The following is a 5852-nucleotide window of genomic DNA, read 5'->3' on the forward strand; positions in this document are numbered from 1 at the left end:
GTCCATTTCAGTATGACTGTGAACCTCCATGATGGCGTAATAACAAATACTTGGAGACTGATGCTGTGATAAACAGAATTCATACGTGTACTTTTCCAATTTAAAGGTTTAGCTGTGTTTTCCTACTATAATCCTGAAAGAGGAAATAGTAACATACAATTTTAAAAACAAAAATCCACTAAATTTTACTAATACTTTCCAGGGGAGAAAAAAAAAAAGACCTATCACAGGGTGGAGATCAAACATGGAAGATTTCTGCCTCAACTGTGGGATTCTTGGGAAATGGCAACATTTGAAAAGTAAGAAGAGGCTGTGAGTGTTACATGGCACCATTAAAAATCCTCTTGCTTGGTTTTGTCCCTAGCTATAAAGAAAAGCCTCTGCCCCACACTGACTACAGTTTAAAATCCAGTTGTGTTACTCAGGGCAGGCTGTGGGATAAAGCCTCAATGTGGGCTGCCAAGAGCTGGAACCACCTAGCGTGCAGTGCAATTGCAGATTAAATCGCTCAGGTGCCGAGTAGTCCCCCAGTGACCTTTCCATCGCGCCCCAGGGAGCATAGGCAAGGTTCCTGCAAGCACCTGGGAAAGGCTCATTTCAACACAAACAAGCATGGGACATGCGCCCAAGTATATACAGGCAAGGGCAGAAATGGCAATTTAAGTGGGGCTGGGCACCTGAACCCCTCATTTCCACGCTAAACAAAGCCAGAATACCAGTTGCTTGCCCCTTACAGATATAGTCTTGTTTTAAAAGAATGTGCCCAGGGTGCCAGTGTGTAGCTGGTTTGGTTTTAGTGCTAAGAGTAGCCTGGCTTGAGATGTTTTTTATTCTTGCTGTAGCTCTGCAATTAGGTTCTGCGCATGATTTTAGTTTTAGTTTTCTAAATATGAATACCCTCCAGCTGCTGGATGATGCCAAAAGTGTCAGACTCACACTATTAGGATTATCAATGCATTTGCACAGAAATGAAAAATCCAATGCATAGTTTTGTGGCTACATTGCACATAATCCTTGTTTGACACCTGGAAACAAAGTCATGCATTCTCCTAAATGCATCTGCTAGGTATGCAAGATAATTTTCATGCAATGTGAGTTTCTTATCTACTCACCTCTTCTTTCTTGCCTGACTTCAAACCCTGCCATATTCATTGCCCTTTCCATACAAGTGTCCTGTAGGGAAAAAAATTAGAGCTTAGTACAACGAAAGGCTATTGTAACATATGGATGCAAGCTGTGCTTCCACAACAGATCCATTTCTCCAGGCATCTCAAGAGGGTAAGGATGGAGTGAGAGGGCAGATTATTACAGTTTCTGGGGTATCTCCGTTTGATGTAAGCTTTTCACTATTATGTTTCACTGGAGAAACTAATTGAAGAAATGTCTTTGTGCAGAAACCCCAGACAGGGACGCAGACCAGGTTGGCCCAGCCTGCCCACACTGGACTGCCATATTGCAGTTTAATGCGTTGGCCAAATCATGGTGCTAAATAATGACTACTACCAAACAGCTCTGGTTTCTGCTGGTCCGCGTACCAGCCAGCTCTGCCTGCAAAACAGACTGACCCTACGGGTACGTCACCATCTTTTTTTTTTTTTTTAAACCTATTGTAATGGGCAGTTTAGGAAAGAGAGCCCTCCCAGTGCTATTCTGCTCTCTGTTTTCCCAAGCTTTGATTAAACTTTCTAGCAAAGTTCAAGAAGGTTTCCAAGAGTGACGTGGACCTTGGTTGGGCAACAGGTTGGCGCTGGTATTCCTACCCCAACAGCCCTCCCTCTGGCTGGCTCCCACCTGGGAGCCAACTACCCCATTCCTCAGTTTTGCCTACACAAGTCCTTGTGGCACCATGTGTGAGCAGATGAGGGAACTGGTGACATTTAATTTTTTTCCCCAAGGAGGTTTTTAAAGTCGGGATCAGTTCTCTCTGGTTCACAGAGCGGTCCTGCTGCAGCTGCGCAGTGCAACTGAGGGCACAAAGGCAAGAACAACTTAAGCCAGCATTGTCACCCTGGGAAATGTATGGGGAAACCACAGTGTCTCCAGGCCACTCCAGCCCTGAGGCTGGGCCCGGGGCTGCAGTCACACAAAACGTTGCTTCAGCAGCAGAACCAGCCTGGGAAGTTCCTCCAGTCGCAGCTGCGTGCCGCAATTCATTCGCCTCTGGCTTTGCCAGAATCCCAAGTGTGGAAGTGAGCCCATCTTAAAACAGCTCGACAAGAAAGGGGTCGTTTTAGCACTTTTCAGCATGGCACGGGCAGAGGTGGAGCCCCCCAAGCAGTTGCATCAGTGCTATTTGAGAGAAACAAAACAAAGTGCAGGGCTTTGCACGGCCTTTGCTGTTAGCATAGAGGATTGTGCAATGGACCCTACTCGCCCAGGCCTTAAAGGGTATCCGTACTCCACCAGAGCTGGTACGTTTCTAGCATGCCTGCAGTTCTCACGGAGGAAGAAAACTGTCTGTCTGGAAGTTATTTATTTCCTCAGTTTTCTAGTCAAGTAGTAAAACGAGTTTGCTGTTGCACTAGCAACCCGTCTCTTGCCATTTTGGTACCCTTTGGTTACAACTTCCCCCTCAGAAATCAGCCTAATTCATCACATTCACGACTCCAATAAATGGGAATCGTAAGTAAAGCAGAGCAAGAAACAGTTCTTCTCTAATAAGTATTTGCCAAATTAGAAATCTTACTCCTATTCCCCTACTCGCACAGAGACAGCAGCTTTGGTCTATTCAATTTGATGTAGGAATTTAAGGTGAGATCTCCCTTATCGCAAGCGCCACAGCCCCCAGCTGTTCCACATCCATGTCCAAAGTAGCTAATAAGGGCAGTTTTTTTCCATGTTCGTGGTGGCTCAATGGTCGTACAGAGGTCTGTTCAGTGAATAGATGGGACAGTTTATCCACATATTTGTCAAGAAGCAAAAGGGGGAAAAATCAGTTGGGGGAAATGCAGAGGGCATGCCCTTACAGTCAGGGAGAACTTCTTGTTTTAAAAGCCCGAGTGAAAGGTGTAAATGGTTTTCAATGTATACAGATGACATCTGTATAATTAATTACACTGATTTAAGTTACACCAATTTTTTTTTTTTTTTTTTTTTTGTGTAGATAACGCCGAAGGCTATGCTGTTATCTTAGAGGAATGTTTGTGTCTGGGGATTCATTCTCACCCTGCCAGTAATAAACCTTCCCCGGAGTTTCTAAAACATTAATTATAGTTTTGTAACGCAAAAGTTTTGCAACCAGCTCAAGGTAATTCTCTGTAACACCTCGTTCTGACAGACACAAATTAATCACGGATTTGAAAACTGACAGTTGCCTAGGCATGAGTGCTCAGGACTTTATTACGTTTGTTATGTATAAATAAAATAAGTCTCACCGTCCTTGCCAGCCAGCCTGCCTACATACATACTCACACATACACACCCTCCGACGTAACTAGCACACAAAAAGATTCACTTTCCCCCAGCTAAAAAGCAATCACAAACAACACCAAGCAGGAGGAAAAACTAAAAGTGAAAATCTCAGACACAACTGGGCATTGCTTACTACTGTATCACACGCCCAAAAAACTGTGACAGAAGGCTGCTCGACTCGTAAGCCCATCCTGGCCAAGTGGATGTGCTGGAAAGCAGTAAAAAAAAACAGCCCTAATTAAGCCCAGAGAGTTGCTTTGCAATCACATCTTCTTTAAAGCCATTCACGACTACCAGGTTAAGTGGTTTATTTTCGATCACAAAATGATCCCGAAGTGACAAATTTAAATCTCCTAAAGAAAGCATGAGGATTTTTTCTTCCCAAATTTGTCGGTTACCACATAGGACTAAAAAAAAAAAAAAATGCAATTTTTAGATCATTCATAAGAATAAATATTGTCCTTAGTCCCTTTTGCGTTCTCTGCTACCTTGTGGAGGGGGATTTAGCTTCCCAAACTGCCACTCTATGGATGCCTTTCCTCCTTGGCCATCTGGGATGGAGCATCTCTAAATTCACATTTGCATTATATTTCTTAATTAGCACATTCCTTCAAATTACAGTGGCTTTCCTGCGAGCCATAACACGTTTAGGACTGTGGCAGTTCTTTATAAATTGTGCAAGAAATGTCAGCTATCTTATTAGATTCAACATCCAACTCAGAAACAGCTTTTCATAGAGACATGCTAAAAATATAGATAACAGTTGTGATATTCAAAGCATTTTCTCTGTGTGAATTCCTTTGCCCTTTGTTAGTCTTGAGGAACTGCGTATCACCTCCAAAAGGAGAAAGGTGAAAACAGCGATTCAGCATTGATGGAAATGAAGCTAAGAGTGTCGAAAAAAAATTTGCCCACAGGGCTGAGGATAAGGGAAAGGCATTACTTAATTAGATCAGAAACAAACACCATATGAACAGCGCTCTAAGTCCACTCCCATGTATAAATAGTAAACCTGTCATGTCACAGGAAAGAAAACTCAGTAAGTATTTCTGTCTTTCATTATGATGGAAGGAGGATGACAAATTTGTACCTTAACATGAAATGCTTCCTAATCTATCAGTACTTATGAAAGATATTAGGCATAAGCCACTACAGTTAACATCTTTTTTAAAATTGCAGGACTTGATAATGTATACCCAGCAGTTTTATCAGCTAAGGAAGTCACTGTACAATTAAAATTGATAGTCGGTAAATCCTAACAGCCTATGGAAGTTTCTCAGGACCAAGAAAAAATTTAAAGCTGTACTCGCATTTAAAAATGAAAGTGGGAGGACAACTAAGTCCAAGTCAATTAGTCTAATAAAAAGAATCATAAATAAAATTACATACATGTTGATATGGGTCACAATAAGGAAGGAATTAAAGGACAGTTAATTAATAAGAATGAACTACCAGATTTGATGCCAGCCAGCATGCCTGGCTAGAAAATAGGTCTTGGCAAGCAAAAGTTAAGAATAGATAAATGAGGCATCTCAAAAATTAAAGAGTCAAGAACCACCCAATATGGGATGTATCAAGCAATGTCCCATGAGGATCTTTTCTTGACATGGTGCTATATGAATTTTTATCATTTTTAAAAAGAGTCACAGGGGAACTTGTACTTGAAAAGTACTGCCCAAGGGGTAAATAAGGTGGGGTAGGTGTTTTCCAATGCCTGAACTAATTCACTTGGTAAAATAAACTTCTCGAGCAAGAGAATTACTCCAGACAAGCTCATGGCCATGCAGCCAATAGGAGAAAGCAAACCACACTCCAAACCCTGCAACGGCGTTGCAGGATCCAACAACCAACAACAATTCAGAGCAACAGTGTGCGCCTGACTCCAATAACAAGCCCAATGCTCTGTCCGGACAGGATTCGGAAGAAGACTCCAAGGCGGCTTCCAAAAGGCGTAGGAAGAGACGGAACCCCGCTGTGCAGACGTGGTGCTTGGCCCGGGCTGTGCTTTGGGGCAAAACAGGCTCCCAGCCGCCAGGAAAGCCGTCGCTGCTCCCGTCCAGGTGCACGGCGCAGCCGGCGGGCCCAGGGCCAGCGCAGGGCGCGAGGCCGCGGAGGGAAGGGGCAAGAGGCCGCCGCCTCGTGCTGCAGCGGTTTGGGCAGCCGGCGCAGGCCGCCTGCCCCGGCGAGAGGAGATGGGCGCATGCCGAGGCCTGCGAGGCCGCCGGCTCAGCGACCCGCGGGGCAAGGGCCGGGCGCTGCCTGGCTGTGCCCTTCGTGCGCGTGCTGCGTGCGGGCAGCCCCGCGGATCCTTTGGCTCTCAACCAGATCTTTTCGAAGATCTTACAAAATCGCCCAGGCCGTGCTGGCCGACGAGGTAATTTCGCTGGTCGCCGACCTTGGGGGCGCAGCGCCAGCCGAACGACGCAAACGCCGACCTCCCC

The sequence above is a fragment of the Apteryx rowi genome, unplaced genomic scaffold (genome assembly GCF_003343035.1).
Source record: "Apteryx rowi isolate R43461 unplaced genomic scaffold, aptRow1 scaffold_27, whole genome shotgun sequence".
Lineage (NCBI taxonomy): Eukaryota > Metazoa > Chordata > Aves > Apterygiformes > Apterygidae > Apteryx > Apteryx rowi.